Below are 20,695 nucleotides of genomic sequence, written 5' to 3'. Positions count from 1 at the left end.
ATTTGCACAGCGCACGGAGCGTGCTGTAGTGTTGTTTCACCTTCAACATCTTGATGCAGACTAAACAAAAATTTCTGTATGCATGTCTTTTACGTTAGCGTACACATACATGATTTCATTCGGAAAAATATTTGTACGTATTCGCAATGCATCGTTTGTTTTTTGTGTCAAGTCAAATAATAAATAAGTGTGAGGCTCTCGTGTTACTTCTTCGAACACACTCACGACTTCTTTACTATACCGAGGCATAATTTGCCTTGCTAAATATTGTATTTGTAATTTATCACGTGGATTTTTAAATACTATAATATAATGTGCATTTAAACTAATATCACGTGCATGTTTTCCTTTTGGAAATAAATTTTGAATAATAAATATTACAGTTAACTTTTTGTGATGTGCATACTTTGTAAATAAATTAGCAACATCACCATTAGTTTCTGACATTAAATCATCAAGTATTAATAATGAATTTTCTTTGATTTCAAAATTATTCATGTCAGGTATTCCCTCTACAAAACGTATTTTTGCATTTGCATCTAATTTTGGTATTACTGCACCATAACACCAAACAATATCATTAAACTTTATACTAAACATTTGATCATGTTCATTAAGTAAACGATTTACAAAACAAGTTTTACCAGCCCTTGAAGGACCAGCGATTAAAATAGTAGAGGGATGTTGAAACTTTAACATCTTGTAATCAAATGAATGCATACAATAGAGACTCTGCTTTATATACACACTCACACTCACACATTGAATTTTAATATTTTCACAATCATTGATTGTTCGGAGTATACATAGTAATGAAATGGATAAAAAAAATCACTGGGATATAAGATTAAAGCTGAAGTGACTAGTTTATACATTGTTTGCACAGCAAACGAAAATATAAAAAGAATAAAATAAATTAGGAATAAATTAAATAAATTAGGAATAAATTAAATAAATTAGGAATAAATTAAGAATAAATTAAAAAATAAATATTTTTACAATCGATGATGGTTCGGGGTTTCATTACACGAAAGAGACATTCATACAAGTCACATTCACTCATTCGTGGGCCTATAACCGTAAGGTACACTTGCACGTTTTCGTATTGGTTCATCGTCGGTTATGTCAGGTTCGTCAATCCGTTTTCGTTTTTTGTTGACCTCACGGTGTGTCTTTGTCTCTCTACAGCTAAAGATACGGAACCCCGGTCTACGAACGATGCTATTTGGGTTTTCTATTACTGTGGACTCTAATTGTCCAGACACTAATTTATAGAAACTCTCAAAGTTAATTTTCTGAGAGGTCCTATCATTTAGTGTTATCCCCCTAATTTTGTATATATGCCGAACATCCCCTTGGGCATTTGTTAGCCGCATAGCATAATTTTTACAGCCAAGACCAATAAAGGTTGTAAACTCCCAACCTTCAGGAATTTCATTCGTTAGATCACCCAAATAGTTTCCGAGCGGTAACAAGGGTTCCTCATCTTTTTTCTGTAAGTACATGATACTGTCAGTGTCACAGTAGATTACTCTGTCAGGTCCTACAGTCGTCAGTAGTTCGTAAAGTCTAAGTCTAGCCCACGAAGTAATAAATGCGGCTAGTATCACATTGGAAAACTCCAACGGAACGTTTTCATTTTCAATGTCTCTGTACGTGAGAATGAGATGGTCATCATCAATTGGCACCACACTTTGAATTTCATACCTTGCCGTAGTTAAATACCTAAGAAAGGTAACCTCATCACTAACGATTATACTCTGCGACATGTCTGTGCGTTGCCCCCACTTACCATACAATGAATTGAGGTATAGCTTTGCACATTGCCTCAATCCCGGGTTCATCCTAATATTGTCATAATTTAATCGTATGCCTTCATGGGCATAATATTCATCGATATATTTTTGTTTGTCTTCTTCAGTGGTACAGTAAGCAGGAAAACCAGAGGCTTCCTGCTTCATCTGAAGGAAGGAATTCACGTAGGTCCCGAACAGCCCTCCTGAATTCCCCTCTTCAGGATCTAAAAGTTCAAATTCCCATATCTCATGTATATCGATTATTTTGTAACCTTTTTTAAGAGCAAGGTGTAACTCTGGTGTACAAAATGTTCCTGTGAGAGCACACTCAGCATCGCTATGGGTACATTCGTTAGTGTTTTCTTCTTCCATGCATGTGCGGCAGAGGCCGAAAAGTAATCGATCTCCCGCAACGTATGGTAAGATCGGAAAGTAGAGGTCCTTTGGAGGGACGATTGTGCATTTGACTACACCGTGAATACTTTCCACATCTGGAAAGTCCGGTCCCGTGTGAATCTTAGGTGATTTAACCGGCATAGGTTTACGTGCCATCACCCACGGGTATAACGATGTTACATCGGCGTAGGAAATTCGCTCATCACTCGCACAATTGACGTAGGAACGAAAGACCTCCGTGCGACCACCGTTGTAACAGTTCTTAGGAATAAGAAAATCAGGTAGATTAGTACAACGTTCTTGAACAAACTTTTGCACTTCCTTATCCATCTTTACCTTATTGTCCCAAGAACATTCCCATATTTCGTATAGGTTTACACCGATACTTTTCAGGTACCTACGGCGGCGCATGGTTTGCTCATATCGTTTCTCCATCGTATTGTACGAGTCCTGGGCATCGTGCAAAACCGCGTCACGGTTAAAGGGGAAGCAAAGGCGGCAGGCATGGAAATAACACCCGTAAAAGTCGAAGGCAGCGTTGAGTCCTTCGTGCCATCCATCGACCTTGTACCTACCAATATACTTTTCCCCACCTCTCCTAGCATGCTGGATTTCTATCCCTAATTGGTCTTCCATATACATAAGCCATTGCATAGCTTTTGTACTATACTTGGTCTTATGATGAAATCCCAACGCGGGAATGATAGGAATAGTATTCTCCGGTAAGTGCAAGGTACGATATGTCCGCATTGCAAGACTTGCAATGGTAGATGATGTTATGAAACATTGCAAACCCTCCGTTTTCTCTTCGATGATAGCGCTAAACTTAATGACCGCTTCTGTTAGAATTCTAACATCATTCTCACAATAAGCCAACATATCCCTCTGCAGGTTAAACTCCTCGCCACTTTCCGCACGTTCTTGGTGCCAGGCTTCCAGTTGTTTTCTTTCTTCTGTGCTTCGCCCTTCAGGGTCATAGTACTCAATCGGAGGGTAGGGACCAACATAATTTTGATTTTCTTCAGTATTGAATAAATATGGGAAATCTCCCTTCTTTAAATTTTGACTAAGGCCTAACGTTTTTGGTAATTTGGATAATTTGACGCCAATATAAAGGTAAGAGTCGCGGAAAAAGATACGATTACCTATACTGATATTAAAAATCTTTTGACCCTGAATAAGGACACTAGGTACAATATGCTGGTCTTCTATTAGAGTTCTAAGACAGAAGAGACCATCGTAGCGACTACCATTATGGGCGATTGCCACGATTTTCTGAAAGACAGGACGCTCTACTAACACATGGTTAATAAAAGCCGTCATTGTCTTAAAAGAAAACGAACGATTTCCAACATTGTCACCACACGTTTTACAAGGCTCATCGATACCTTTTCTTATACAGGCGTGACAAACATGACGACAGCACACCAGTACAACTTCGTGTTCCCTTTCACCGCGATCATTCGGTGCCTTCAACATCGTCTCTACATCATAGGTGATGTACATAAACCTTTTCGTATGAAGAGGTCGCTGTCTCTGAACAAAACATGTATGGTTTGTATCAACATAGGCTCGGCACGTTGAACAAAAATGTTCACCACACATGTGATCAGATTTTCGACTTCTCTTATCAAAGATGACGCCACAATTGATGCAGAGCTTTACATTATCACATACAGATCTAGCCGATTTATTACATGTCAGATGGTTATTAAAGCATTCACCTTCAGCAAACTCTCTATTGCATGCATTGCATTTAATTTTGTTTGCAGTATAGTCCCGTTCGTGAGTATGTTCGCAAAAAGTACAACGAGTTTTACACTTGTGTGCACGTGACCTTTCATCATAAGCTTCCAAACAATAATAACAATACTTCCGTGCCTTGAGGAAAGTTCTAATGTTACGAATAGGTTCGAAATGACCAATAGTGTTACCTCTTCGATAAAGGATAAAAATCTTATTTTCTGCCGGTTCTCCCGGGTAACGTACTATATATTCCCGGTTATTCTTTTCATGCTCCTCATAAACTACGATTTGATATTCCCCTTTCAAATATGCTTGAAAGAGGATCAGATCGGAAAAGTCACAACCTTGCTTACTTTCAACGTTAACCCCTGCCATCTCGCAGAGAACTTCTGCTTTAAGAAGCCATGTATCGGAGTTTTCTCTTTTTAAATTATACAAATCATCTTTTGTACCGTGGAGCTTTACTTGACCCCATACTATGGCCATAGGGAGACAGTAAATATTTCTATTTTCAATACGAATTAATCGTTTTTCTAAGTAATCTTGATATTTTGCATATTTGTCAACGGCACTCGTTGCATTTCTTCCCTGGCCGTGCATACTCTCAGCGATATGGAATCGAAACAATAGTTCTTGCCCCAAAAGGAACACTTCATTCGAATTTAATACACGTTCGATTGAAGTGAGGACTGTCCTAGCAGTGAAATTGCCCTTTCTTCTAAACGGAACGTACACTGGTTTGTTGTTGGTACTATTACTACTCTCTATGTATAAGCCAATGTAGTCCGAGGGGCGTGCATTGGAGATCACATGTTCCAACGCAAAATTAACTAAGCTTTCGATATAGGCCTCTGGGTTATTAATGTTCCTTTCATCACCCACAGGTCTGACGGCAATTTCATGTCCCGTAAGATGGAACTTACGAAACCTTTTTCTGCTTTCTCTTACAACTTCGAAATTACTATTTCTTTGATTATCCCCGCCATTATTATTATCACTACCACTACCACCTGTACTACCACTATTAGGACTACTAATAGTACCAGTTGTACTATTGTTGTTGTTTATGTTGCCATGTCCAACCATTGCTGGAACATTGGCATATGACGGGTTAGGCTGAGGAGTAAAAATCATTTGGTCCCCATAGTCATGATTATCCTGTACACAGTATTCAGGTGGATTGTATACAGGATTTTCTCCCTGGACTTGTTGCGTGGGTATAACCACAGCATTGTCCTCGTTTTGAACCAAACTCCTCATTTCTTCAGCTGGTATTTCATCGGAATTTTGAGTGCCAATCCCATTTACTTCATCCAAGAAAGCTAAATCTTCATTTGTTAATTGATATAGATTATTAGGACTCAAGTTATGATTTTCTTGAGCGGGCATGACTATGGTATTATTTGTGGATGGGATTAAGCACGGTTCCGAAACAAAGCGCGTGCCAAAATCAAAAAAGTCCGATAACTCTGTATCTTTTATCCTATCCACCTGACCTTCCCCACATGATAATAAATAAAAGAGTTTTGACTGCGCCGATTCGTAAGTATGACATGTACGGAAAAATCCATACAAAAATAGATCTATTATATCAGCACTGCTTACGCAGTGCTGGAGAAGTAATGTATCATTACCTTCGAAGGCACGAAGGGCGCGTAGGAGTGCATCGCATCTCCCCGAGCCCCGATATCCCAGCCTGTTCAATTCCATGATGGCTTTCCAGGTACTGAAGACCCTCGGGTACTCGTTGAAACCGCGCACCAATTCCTGGAGATAAATTTCATCAACCATATTCAATTCTTCGCTTGGGCAGAAGAAATCCATCTGAAAGAAATAAAACAAAAAAAATCTATTTTGAGTTATCAAGTTGACGATAATATATCACTTGAATATAAAAGAGAGAGAGAAAGCACATTCAATTACTTTCAACCTATAGTTATATTTTAATAATATGTACATAAAAAGCAAACACTTATTTTCAATCTATAGTCAAATAATGATATGTAAATAAAAAGCATTCACTTATTTTCAATCTATAGTCAAATAATGATATGTAAATAAAAAGCATTCACTTATTTTCAATCTATAGTCAAATAATGATATGTAAATAGAAAACAATTTGTTTAATTTATGAAAAAAAAATCAATAAAAATATATTGAGTTGTAAACTATTCTTTTAAAATATCCAAACACAATAAGTCTCTCTCTGTTCATTAATATTGGTTAAATACAGCTCAAATATGTATAATTTCTTTTTTAAAAAAAACAATAAGTGAAGAAATACACACCTTTCAAGCCTCAGTTGTTCGTTCACAACACCAGAAATAGAAGAAAAAATGTCGACACTGCGTCGCTGTAAGTCTAAACAAAAATGTTTGGGTGTTCTATTTGTGCTGCTACCACCACTCAAGGTTCGGCAAAGCTTCAATGTCTGGAATACAATAGGCTTGAATCAATTTCTTTATACTTTATTTAATAGTATTAAAACTATATAGTTAATTAATTAAGATGCGCTAAAGCTTGTCCTTGATCTTACACGTACGCTGCCGTGAAAGGAAATGATACCCCCACACGCCAAATTCAAGTTATATCATGTCCTATCATGTATTGCACAATCACTACTACTACTAGTGACATCTAGCGGCAAAAGTCATAATTAAAGATTAGTTGTGCGTTGAAAGTTCCGCAGTGCTGACGCGTGTGCGACAAAGTTCCGTATATTTCTCAGGTGAGTATAGTATATATGTTTTCATTGTGTAATAAACCATAGCACATGCTTGTATATTCTGTTGGTCTTAATATTCTATCAAACTATTGAAGATCAAACGCATATAAGTAAAACTATTGGGTTAAATAAGGAATATAAACCCATGTCTTTCAGTGACAGAACAAGTATTTACTTAAGTGGTGCGGTACCACATCATTTCTGGGATATGAACCCCAGTCTTTCAGGGGGATAACCCCCTCTACTAGTACTGCTGCATACATTTACATTGAAATCCTAGTGCCAAAAAAAAAAGACGGGATAAAACCGAGATCTCTCACTCCAAATCCATATATAAAACAAGTAACGTTCAGTAATGGGAGGCATTACTCTTAAGGACGGGTATACCCCCCTTTTCTCTACGCAAAAAAGAGTGCATTCAGTAATTAAAAGTTATGAGGGGGAATTCAGTCCGGGCATAGTGTCCCCTCTTCTCCACGCAACAGAGCGCGTTCACTATTTGGAAAAAGTTATGAGGGGAAATTCACTCCGGGTATAGCCCCCCTCTTCCTCCACGCAAAAGACCGCGTTCACACTGCATTGGATTCTCTTTCTGCAACCCCTAACAAAATATTTCGTATTTCATTTCATTTTACAAAACCAATATTCATTTTTCTCACTCATTACCTTGCTTAATATAGAGTTAGTATGTACAAAAACCATGTGACTACCATATGATTAAGATTCTGAATACTGTATCACATGTTTAAATACGCAAGTTCATATTTTATATATTTTTCAAATATATTCCCAAGACTTATTCAGAAATAAAAGAACATCTAGCTTAAATTTCTCTCACTTAATTACATTCTTTCATTTGTCATGTCTTGGAAAAGAACCGTTTGAGTATTCACTACGTTTCGTGATAAACAAGCTATTCTAACACGAATTCAAAGGGAAAAATGAATCAATGAACGTAGTTCTTTTCTTTCGAGTCTAACTGTGGGAAAGAAAAGTCTACACATTTACGTAAAAAATTGCAATATTCACATGTATCTTGGAAATTGCATCCACTACAACTAAGAACTCTTTATATAAGTACATTTTTCAGTGTGAAAACACATTAAAACACTTTTTCGCGGATCTAAACACTTTTTGTTCACTTCTGAACACTTTGTGAATACATCTGTACACTTAATACTGACTGATTTTCTAAATATTGGGGATACAAGCAAACAAATGTCTATCTTTTCTGTTGAACTTAATTATTTTACACTAAACAATATATTTTGAACATTATCTGTAGTAAATATTGAATATGTATCTGTTCTAAAAGTGTTCTTTATGTGTAAATTGCTTATTTTCCGAATAGACATCCCAATATGAATACAGATTCATGACAAATCATTCAAACACAATGTATTTATATAAAATCTACCATCAAAAATATTGGACAGTACGCAATTCTGTTTAATCACAATTTCAGTTATAAAGATTCAAAGAAATTGCACACTTGATTTTTGCCGTAAAGTCCGTCAGTGGCGGGTCTTAAGGGATGTCACCATGCATTTCTAAAACTATAAAGTATCTCATTGACGGATCTTAAGGGACATCACCACGCATTTCTAAAACTATAAGTCCAACCGTCATTGGCGGTTCTTAAGGGACGTCACCACGCATTTCTAAAACTATAAAGTCCGTCAGTGGCGGGTCTTAACGGATGTCACCACGCATTTATAAAACTATAAGTCCAACCGTCATTGGCGGTTCTTAAGGGATGTCACCACGCATTTCTAAAACCATAAGTCCGTCCGTCAATGGCGATTCTTAAGGGACGTCACCACGCATTTTTTCTCTAAAAAGATTAACACTGTCAAGATATTTTTCGTGTCCCCCACATATTCTTAACTATAATATAATAATGCTAATTCCATTCTTCACTCTTTCCTGTGGTTAACTTGTCCAAAAACGCAACCGAAACGGAATCAAAACTCAAACATAGTCTTCAAACAATTTAAAAAAAAAAAAAACAAATATTTCGTTCCTTCGTGCTGACCGTTCAGGAAGCTAGCTTTTCCGGTGTTGGTAAACCCACTGTTTGGCAAACACAAAAGGCGATATAAGTCGGACGCAATTCCCTCAGGTTTGGGGGGCTATGCCCCCATGTATGCTTCCCCTCGGTTTTCGATAAACACATAAGGCGTTATAAGTCACACGCGGTTCCCTCAGGTTTGGGGCTATGCCCCCATGTATGCTTCCCCTCGGTTTTCGGTAAACACATAAGACAATATAAGTCAAACGCGGTTCCCTCAGGTTTGGGGGGCTATGCACCCATGTATGCTTCCCCTCGGTTTTCGATAAACACATAAGGCGTTATAAGTCACACGCGGATCCCTAAGGTTTGGGGGGGTTATGCACCCATGTATGCTTCCCCTCGGTTTTCGGTAAACACAGAAGCTGTTATAAGTCACACGCGAATCCCTCAGGTTTGGGGGACTATCCCTCATGCACAGCTCCCCCGATTTTGGCTCGATATGCTCCCCACAAGTTAAAACATATTGGCAAACTCAGTTCGTTTCTACACTGTGTTAATTATTTTCATAAGAAAAAACAATATGTGTTAATTTTCTAGGGGAGTCCCACCATTCGATACTTATGCAAATATATCTAATCAATTATAATGATATAAAACTTACTTGAATATAATATCTTCTTCTTTGAACAAACACAGAAAAAAATCCAGAAAAAACACTTTAAAGAAGCAAGGCAGAAGCAAGGTAGAAAACTTCACGAGCAAAATTGTTAATACAGGAAATGTGTACTCCATTTATATAATATATTTTTTTATTTATTCATTAACATAAGGGGAATGGAATAGGGGGAGAAAAAAATAAAGTAAATGAATTTGCCTTGTAATACAGCATTGCCTCAGTCTGCAAAGAAGCAGAAAAGAATTCCTTTGTCGGTCTCTTGCCGAATCGAAGCAAATATTTCTTTTCTATAGAGGTAATACCATGGAATTTTCACACAATGCCTAAAGTTTGAAAAACATCGCCAGCATGTCTCAATTCATACCTTAAAGACGCCAAATTGTCGTATTTTTCACAGCAAATAGTTGTTTACCAAGCAATAAAATTCGTTAGTTGGGTTCAGCCGACAATGTTCCTAAATTTTAAAATTCCGGCTTTATTCAGTAAGCTATATAGCTATCTGTTTCAATAACTTGTATTTTGCCGAAAAGAACAGCATAATTATTGTATGTGGGAATACACAAAACCATTCTACAGGTTCTTTTTTGTGTGTGTGTTGTTTTGTAAAATCAAAATGAAGGACAACCATTTATTCATCAGGTTATTGGCAATGAGTACAAGGACAGCCTGGCAATACCTTGTTTGTTTGTCTGAATGGGCGGGGAAAAGGTTTTTGTCCGCAAACCATCCACCAGAACTGGTTTGAAAAACACCCTTTGTGAGGAAAAATGTGTCAGTTATCGCCGTTGGGGGGAGAGAAGGTATAAGCATGTTCACACAGGATGCAACCAAAGAGTGGCAGTGAGGGGTGGGGAAAAAATGTGTGTCACTTGTCGCAGGGTAAAAACCTGATCACACAGAATGCGGTCAAGAGATGCGGGGAAGGGTGGGGAGCGGGTAGAAACTTGTTCACACAAGACATTGATGATGGAAAGAGAGGCGGGGAAAGGGTTGGTTCTCCCGTTCAAACTAGAGGGAGTGATTGGCCCCCATGGTTAAACATTGCAGGCGGAGCAAACTGGTTTTTCCTGGCCAATCATATCACAAGGTTGTTTGCATAGGGTGTGAGAAACTGAACTTCAATCTTCACCCTCAGTATTACAATGACGCTTGGAGAGAACACAGAACCTTGCGTATCTGCGAATTTCGTACTGAGCAACGCTGAAAAATAGCAGAGTTAAGTCTGTCATTTAAGAGCCAAGCAAGCTAAACGAAAGAAGTGCAGTTCGCAACAAGAAAAAATAAATGAAAATAAATAAATATTTCTTCCTATCCTTCCTTTTTCCCGTCCATCTTAATACTTTACGCCGTAAAACAAAGCACCATTAAAAAATCATTGCTAAACATTGGAGCTTAAAGGGTGTAATCATATTCATTATTCATAATTTTCTAGTTCAAATAAGAGTGTTCAATTAGTTACGAGCTTTACAAGGCAGATCATAATTAAATTAATGGGGAAAAAACCTTGTGGGAGCTAAGGAACGCGTTCAATAACGTATACCATTGCTCTAATTATCTAAATCGTAGTTTTAATTCTAATTTAATTATAATTTCGATTCAAGAAACGTATTAAATCATGTTTAAAGCTAGGAACAGCATTCAAACTCGTATCCTCAATCAAAAACCGTGTTGTTTCATGTTTGAAGCTAGGGATCGCGTTCAATAACGTATACCGTTGCTCTAATTATCTAAATCGTAGTTTTAATTCTAATTTGAATATAATTTCGATTCAAGAAACGTATTAAATCATGTTTAAAGCTAGGAACAGCGTTCAAAGCCGTATCCTTAATCAAAAATCGTGTTGGATCACATTCAAAGCCGTATACCAATGCTCTAATTATCTAAATCATGGTTTTAATTCTAATTTGATTATAATTTCGATTCAAGAATCGTATAGGAGCGTGTTTCAACAAGAAAGGAGGTCATTCCACTTTTCCAAACAACCTCTATTGCACAAGTAATAAAACCACTTCCCCCAGAAACTTCCCCCAAGCCCGGGGCCGGTCTCCCCAAGGCCGACACGGCCATATTGACATCGAAAGTCGTTAGGTAATAAAGCAATTAAGGGGCAATAAAATCTATTGTCTACGAGAAATCTAGACATATCTACTGTACTTTTACTTTTCTGTGTGTTTTTTAAAACATCTTTAAAACATTTTAAACACTTTTTTCATGTTTTAAACACGCGTTTTGTTCTTTTTTTTTTTTTAAAAAACTGTATTTTTTTCCAACCCTGCTAACTTTTGACCAAGTTGGAAAATTAGAATGCGTTGCTGCCAATATTTACTTAAAAGACTTCCGTTTCTTTCAATTGACATTTGGATTAGCATTTTCTTACTTACCCAGTTGCTGTGATTTTCAATTTCTTTATGAACTTGGCAATTGGCAAAATTGAATGTTTATATAATCAGTTTAGTTTTAAGTAGGTGGGAATTTGTCGCCAGATACAAAATTTCTCATCCTACGGCCTCGCGCCTCATAAACCTACTAACATACCAAAATTCCTAGTTTTTATTCCGATTTCAATTACGGTACCTAAAATATGAGATTTTGTACATCCAAAAAGTCTATTTAAATTACACAGTTTTTTGTCTCTTTAAAGCTGCTAAAAATGGAAAATATTCACTTTTGGAAATTTTCTATATAGTCCCAGGAGGCTAAAAACTTTGCCAAATTTAATCCTTGTAGTTCTACTGGAAGTGCCTATACTGTAAAAAATCGTTGTATTATTTCAACGACATGCCTATGTGTTAGCACGATTGTGTTAAAATATAACACAAACAAGTGGTTAGAACAACTCACTCTCCGTTTGGAGTTGTGTGTCAAATGCCGCTAGTTGAAATGACACACAGCCTGTGTGTTAACACAAGTGTAGAATCTTCGGTGTTGTTTTCTGCGTGATTGCCATATATGTTGGGTATCTAATTATAAAGGCTTATGAACTGAAGCTACAGGCAAACACAGTAGAAAGAAATACTTAAACAAATCCAAGTATACGCAAAATTTCAAAATACAAACCGCGCGATGTGTTTTCAATTGTTTTACAAAATGTTTCTGAAGAAACCCTAACAGCACAAGATGTGCTAGGCATGTACCATTTTGGTGTTCTAAATTCATCTCCCACATTTGATGCATTTATTGCTTCTTTTTCAAAGCGGTTGTGTACTAGAAGCAACAAACGCATCAACTTTATTAGATGGCAACTGGCGCCGATCATTTGAAAGTGAATATGGAAGAACTACAAAATAAAGTAAATAGACAATCGTCATTTTGTAATAAAATTAGGTCTACATGGCGAGCAGATTTTATCCCGAACGGTTATCGTCGAATATACGCGGGTTAAAGGAGCACTCTGATTAGCCAAATTCAAAAGACCTTAAGAATTTATCCCTCTACAAGCGACGGTTTACGTGTTATAGGCTGCCAAAAACATGAAAAAAGGAATTTTAAAGGTCCATAGCTCCAAAACTATGGGACCTACCGCAGTCGGGTCAAGACTTAACTTAGGAACTAGTATGTGCCCTATCCAAAAATGCGTATGTCAAAATCCTGAGGTGCTTCCACAACAATTTTTATAGAGGGAGTTTAACTACGGGCCTATGATATAAAGTATTCTCCAACTACCTCCATAAAAATTGTCGTGGACATCTTAGGTGAATTGAATTTTGGACATCTTAGGTGAACTTTGGACATCTTAGGTGAATTGAATTCTGTATGGAAATGGAAAACACTTCAGTTTTATTTAAATCTTGGAAAAGAAACATTCTCTGTGTGCAAGAGGTTAATCTATACACATGACGATACATCACTCCAAATGTTTTAAACATATTAACTGGCAGAGTATATAGTTATCCTGGGGGCAAGAAAACAAAGGGATTTTTACTGAAATTAAAAATCGTAGTATGGTGGTACGTACCATACGCATGAACTTACTTTGGAGGAGGGGTCCAAATTCAATGCGAAGATAAAGTATTTTCAGATTTGTCAATTTTCGAAGTTTATGTTTATAATTCCGTACCTATACGTCCGAGCGCAAGTGAACTACGTCAGTCAAACATCGGTCCTTACTGAACAAACTTGGGCACAGATCGTTGCAATTGCGTAATTAGGAGGCGCACCATAAATTCGTATTTAGGTTCTAAACATCGTGTGTGTGGGTTTTATCGGGGTTCTCCCGTTTCCTTCCACTTTTTTCATTCCACCATTTCATTCATTTCTCATCATCAGCGTCTACTTTAGCCTAACCGGCATAACCGTAGGACGTGAAACTAAAAGATTTCATTTCATTTCATTTTCGTATTAAGGTTCTAATCCTTGATTTTTCTCACTTTTATATTTACCATAATCTATTAATTTTTAATTACTAGCTTCATTTATTCAATATCGACATGATACTTTCAGGATATATTAGTGGTGGGCTAAGGTTTATTTGAAGATAGTTGCATCTGTCTCTTAGCAGTATTTCCAGCCATAGAACTATTTATTTCCAGACTTTTTTTGGTAAAAATTTCCTTTTTTCCCTTCTAAAATTTGCCTCTTATTTCCTTCTCTTCTATTGGCTACATTGGAACGAACATACCAGATTCTGGAAGCCTCATCCTTGACTTACACAACGCACTATAAAAAGTTTCACTTGGATAATTGGGGACACTACAATTCCGGTCTTACAGTATACCATATTACATAATTTTAAGGATAATAGTGACTTTCTAGGAAAAATGATATACTTTTTAAAATTACATGCTTAATTTGAGAGATATCATCATGATACTAGCTGAATATATTATTGGTGGGCCAAAGATTACTTTAAAATTGTTTGCTTCTGAGTGGTAGCAATGTTGCCAGCTACAGAAAATGTTAATTGTAATTGTTTGTAAAAAATTTGGGAAGTTTATCCTTTCCTCCCTATTATTTCAGTGTCCTTGGCTATATTCAAACCAATGTACAACTGTCTGGAATCATTCTTGGCCTACAAAACGCACCATAGAGGAGCACGATTGAATAATTAGGGAAGACGGTGAACCACCATGTATGCTGATTTTTGCTTCTGACGCGTAAGAAGTGCCAAAATTTGATGTGTATTATGAGAGAGTTTTTTCTTTCTCTCTTTGTATGGCAGCCAGCGACTTCAGGTTTTTACTGTACCTTGTCAACATACCAGAAAATTCTTTTTAGGTGACTTGAACCCCTGTGGCTTCGGTGTTCCCAGCTAGAAAAAATCATGAAATTCGGCTAGGGATTTTTTTTTTAAATTTCACTCCTACATTTTTTCAATAATCCCTCCCGTTAGCAACACTGCAATCTAACTTACACCAAAAAATAGCCATGTCCCTCTTCTAAAATACAAGACGTAAACGATATCAATCGGGATAACAGTGTTTGGGCAATAAATCATTAACTGAAAGTCTACCAAAAACCCCAAAATCGATTTTGTCCCGAAAGGATTAATGAGATATGCGCGCCAAAGATTTCGGGCTCTAATTTAACGTGAGCCCCCCCCCCCCCAAAGTTTCTGGGCTGGTCCAGAGAATGAATGGCCTACATAGTACTGTCTACGGGCTGGATAGGCTACCAAATTTCAGCTTTCGTTCTCCCATAGTTAATGTGATATAGGCGCCGAAAATTTGGGGGCTAACTTCACCAGAGCCTCCCAACTTTCTGGGCTAGTCGAGATAAAGATCGATGGGCTAACAAATTTCATCTTTTGGGCCAATATAGTTAATAAGGTGTGAAAATCAAAGTTTTGGGGCGTTAACTTAACGTGAGCCCTTAACTTTTTGGGCAAGTTGAGATAATGAGTGTACCAGGTACTAAACTTCATGGGCCTTCCAACCCATTATTATTTAGCATTTGGGGCACTCAAGGAACACAGATACAGGGTCTCCAAATGTGAAAATGAAAATGCAATCTTTAAGTTTTATGTCCGACTGTCATCCTGGGTAGACTAAAGGAGACGCAGATGATGAGAATAAATGGAATGGTGAAATGAAAGAGTTGTGGGAAAGGGAAACTCCAAGAAAACCCTCACACACGGTGTTTGTTCACCACAAACCCCACTTTGCGCAAGTTGGTATAGAACCAGGGCCCCGCAGCATGTGTGAACCCTCTGCCACTAAGCCACTGCGGCCCGGAAGTCCTCGAGACGAGACACATAGGCGTATACCTAACGTGTAATTTGTTCGTAGCGGGAATTTCTGTTATGGTATAGTTAATTACATACAATGAAAAACCGAAAATGTGATGTGGACAATCGCGAACAAGCAATAAACAATCTGCGTGATTTGTTTTAGATTTCGGAAAATAGGTTCTGCCAGATTTACGCTTATCGACTGTAATCGTTTATTTATTTATTTATTTATTTGGGAGGGAAGCAAAGTATAATACATTTCAGTCATTACACATGCAAAGAGATGTTTTATGGTAATTGTTTTTTGCTGAAATATAACTTCGGTATCTTTTATACGTGTTTAGGAGCTGAGATTATTATCTAATAATTATAAGGAAGATACAAGTTTTTTTTTTTTTTTTTTATTTACGAAGATACAAGTTTTTCACCTTCGTACAACAATTCATGTTTAATAGGCGTATAGAAGGGGCTCATGCCCAAAACATTGGGACTCCATTTCTGGGGCCCCATGTTGGGGGCCCGGTTCCTAACCACCACTGTGCTGAGGGGAATCGGATCTTTCCAACGTCACCATCTGTATGCAACAACTCCATGCTGAAACGAGAAATAGAGTGGACTCAAGCCCAACATTTCGGAACCACATTTTCTGGAGCTTCGAGGCCAGGGCCCAATTTCTGACATTACCGCTTTCGTTAATCGACCCCGACCTTTCAAACGCTAACACTATAGTACAACACCATGTTAAATAGGCAAATAAAAGAGACCTGAACCCAAACTTTTGGGATCTCATTTCTGGAGTCTCAGGTCCCGGAGCTTTCCAACACCACAATATGTATCCAATAACTCCATGCTTAAAAGAAAAATATAATGAAGCCAAGCTCAAAATTTCGGGACACCATTTTTGGACCTTTGAGACAAGGGCCCAATTTCTGACGTTAACACTGTGCTCAGACGACCCGAACATTTAAAAACTTCACCACCCACCCACATACAATTCCATGTTTAATAGGCGTATAGAAAGAACCCGCGCCCAAAACTTCGGGACCCCATTTTTCTGGAGCCTCATGGCTGTGGCCCGGTTTCTGATATCACCACTGTGCTCGGGAGACCCGGACTTTTCCAATGCCACCATCTGCATCCACTAACTCCATGTCTAACACGGCTTCCCCATTGTAGGAGGATTTTGACGAATTTTCTGCAGGTTCTTTACAACTATTTACAACGTTTCAAACTATTCATAAGAAATGAAATTTCAATACATTAGAAACTATGTTCTTTTAAAATGTTCAAAATGGATGATAGCATTGATTTCCAGTAATAGTTGTAAACTTTCGTAATTTTATTCTCTATTTGAATAGTAGTTTAATTTCGAATCTTTTACGGTTAAAAATATTTTTGTGAAATGTAACGGAATACATTGAAATGCTCCTACCCCCACGGGTACGTGTTCCAATTATAAATCGATTTGAGGTTCAGCGTACAAATGAGAAACTCCCAAAGCGAAGTACAATATTGTAACGTTGTTGACATACATATGAATAACTGGTGATTAGGTCGTTAAGCTGTACATAAAATCATATAAATTTTCATTCATATTACGCAGACAAGTACACACAGAACAGCATATGAATCTTTATCTGACTTTTGTTTCTCTAACTTTCTGATAGCCTTTAGAAATAATATCTTTACAATCGAAATATTCGTTAAACATTATTATTATTATTATCCTTCAATATTCATTATACATCATATTCTTCATTACTTTAAATTCTTCATATTACATAACTATTTTACATTATATTCCGTCGAAGCTGTTTCAAAGTTAGTATTACACTTCTGACATAGTCATCATTACAAATCATAATTGATTCTCAATCCATACGCCTGTAACTTGTCCATCCTACCTGCAGTGTGGATCCTACGCAGTTTCGATCCTACGCAGTTTCGACCGTACGCAGTTTCGATCGTACGCAGTTTCGACGCTACGCAGTTTCGACCGTACGCAGTTTCGATCCTACGCAGTTTCGACGCTACGCAGTTTCGACCGTACGCAGTTTCGATCCTACGCAGTTTAGGTCGTGTGGAGTCCATGAATATAACCCTAATTTATAGCTGCACAGGTTAAACAAATTAAAGAGAGAGAGAGAAAAAAAATATATTTTTTGAGCGCATGATTAAAACTTAAATTATTTCAGGGCAACTGCGTAGGATCGAAACTGCGTACGGTCGAAACTGCGTAGCGTCGAAACTGCGTAGCGTCGAAACTGCGTACGATCGAAACTGCGTAGGATCGAAACAGGTTTTGAGCTGAATTTTTCGATCGTACGCAGTTTCGATGCTACGCAGTTTCGATCCTACGCCGCATTCCCACAGCAAGGTAGGGATCGTAGACCATTTAAAATTTTGTTTGTCGTCACTTCCTTATTATCGTGGAACGCTGGTTACTTCAACTAGTAAATAATATAACAATAAACAAAGATTTGCACTTTGTACAGCAAGTTTTGGATATATATATAAATGAAAGTGACTGTTTGTGACTTAATAATTCTTGAACCATCCGACAGATCTCCATCACATTTTCGGGCATAGATGAGGTTCGGGTCTGGGATGTTTTTTTTTTAACATTTCACTTTGATGGTGAAACTTGGGGGAGTGGGGATATATATAGCGGAACATATTACTATTTTTTCTTATTTTAATCCAGTGAAGCAGGTAATTGACGCTAGTATATATATATAATGTATTTGTGTTTGTGTGAATTTCGCTTGTTACAAAAATTTATTAAAAAGAAATTTGAATTGGCTATAATTTCTTCTGGTTATTGGGAAGACATCCATTGTAATTCACGTTTAAATAATAATAATAATACAAGTTTCTTCATACCATACAGTTAAAAGAAAACTTCACACACCTGCGTATATTTTCCCTGCTTAACTCGACGAAGGTATTAAAATCGTCGCCAACAAGCACAGAATAATATTAGTTGGTGTATATATTGCCTATTATCATGTAGAAGCAGTTACAGTGTTAATTTATTGGTTACAATGTGTTGCATGGTAATAAGCATAAAGCCTCCCTTGGGTGTTGGTGTATATTGCTGACCATAGAATGGGAAACGAGGTTTTCAAGAAGGAGCGAAAAGATATTAATCACTTAGGAATGTATTCGAAAGGGAAAGACATCTTATATATATTAAATACAGATGCTTATTTAACCTTGGAACTTTTCTTATGGAGAAAAACGTGATTTTAAATTTTTATTAACCATTGAATGTAGTCACGACGCTGTCATTGTAACTCACTAAATTAATTACTCGTAGTTTACTTTTAGGTCCCGAGTATAGTTCTTGTAATAAAATATTTATTATCATTAGTTAAATAATTTCACAATATTGTAAGGATATGACGGAAAGAAGTGTCCAAAAATCGGAGGGACACATGCACCAATCAGCATATCTCATTGAGTTAAACAAATTGGCATGAGTGAGTTTAAATCCTTATGTATAATCTTTGGCAAAATCTATCAAAACCATCATAATCGTTATCATCATAAGTATTCCGCCATTATTGGTAGGCACTTGCAGCAGCTGAGAAGCTTTCATGCTCCACGGTCGTTCGCTAGCCTCTTCGTCTTCACGTACATTTTTTTCTAATTTGATATTGTCCATTAATTGTAATCTTCTTCGCCCCCTCCCTCTCATTCCTGTTACCATACCCTCTAGCACGTTTCTCATCCTACAGTTCCTCCTTAGCCAAGAGTTATAACCACTAGATATAGAAGTGACACTGCAAACGCGTTACCCTGTCAACTACACTGCTGTTTGGCAAAAGCAGATTTGCATTGCATTTATGTATTATGAATAATTTCTGTTTGGAAGAAGAAGATCTCAATTTCTTGTGCGGATTATCGCTGTTTTGAGGAGTTTTCAGTTTCGATTGCGCAAATTACTAACACTTTTTAGTATTGTGTTTTGTTCTTAGTAATAACTATAGTACCATGAAATTCCTCAAATATGGTCACTTACGATTCACTTAGATTACTTCAGAAGCATATTCAATATACAAGAGTGTTCAATATAGAGAGGTAATGCTTAAAATTGGAGGTTGAATACAAAAAACAGTGTCCGACATCCGCAGTTGTATCGGTGTCAGTAGCATTCCAAAGCAAAGTATGGGGACTCTGGATACGGTTGCACCTTTTCAAACAAAATGTAAGGACATTTCATGGAACTATTCCGGGGGGGGGGGGGATGTGCAAATGTTTCTTTTTCCGTAATAATATCTCGGTCGGCGAATTGGTCGATTGTTTTGAACATTTTCATATAGGCCTACTCTCAAGAAGAAGCAAATAGGGGTAAAGGTGGATCTCAAAAGGTAGGGGGAAGCATGAAGTCCCCCGTGCCTATCTTTGCCTATTGTAATTTTTTAGGAAATAGGTGACGCCATATATATTTTTTGGAAGTGGGGTAATGACGTCCACCCGCGTTCCCCCTCACTTCTACAGCTGGAAGCAAATATACTGTGACTATCCATACAGCTGCAACTGATTTGCCAATGGTGAAGGAAGTGATTGCACAGTCTAATAATCGCAAATGCAGTGCCGACACGGAAATATTATAAAATGATAATTTCCATTAGCAAAAGAAAGAACCTGTATAATATAAGAAAACATAACAGCGATAATATAGCGCACGCATTTGTGGCAAACGCTGCATGGCCGGTTGGTCTAGCATTTTGTTGCTGGTGCATCTAGCAGTTCCCACACTTCACCTACCGAGCTAGCGGGATTCTTATCAATGGGCTTACCAGCAGGGGTAAAAGTGAGGGGGGACGCCGGCGGACGTCGACCACCCACTTTTAGAAAATATTTCTAGCGTTCCCCCACTTTCTAAAAATATACAATGAGCAAAGATAGACACGGGAGACGGCGTGACATCATGCGTCCCTCTACCTTTTCAGATCCATTTTTACTCCTGGTTACCAGGCATATTGCTACTTGTTTGCTGCTGTTGTGAGGTATCCTCTTATTTTGAAGGCTTTGTATACTACGAAAACAAGTTCTATAATTAATAATAATAATAATAATAATAATAATAATAATAATAATAATAATAATAATAATAATAATAATAATAATAATAATAATAATAATTTCATGAATAAATATGAAAATTGAA

At 37.3% G+C, this 20,695-nt stretch overlaps 1 protein-coding gene across 1 annotated transcript in view; it reads left to right on the top strand.

Annotated features, from left to right (window-relative positions):
- Window positions 1-20,695, top strand: part of LOC145685971 (uncharacterized) — a 1,426,958-nt gene that overhangs the window by 650,169 nt on the left and 756,094 nt on the right.

The sequence above is a fragment of the Thermobia domestica genome, chromosome 5, assembly GCF_964235325.1.
Source record: "Thermobia domestica chromosome 5, izTheDome1.hap1.1, whole genome shotgun sequence".
Lineage (NCBI taxonomy): Eukaryota > Metazoa > Arthropoda > Insecta > Zygentoma > Lepismatidae > Thermobia > Thermobia domestica.
This window is presented reverse-complemented; position numbering and strand designations above follow the sequence as displayed.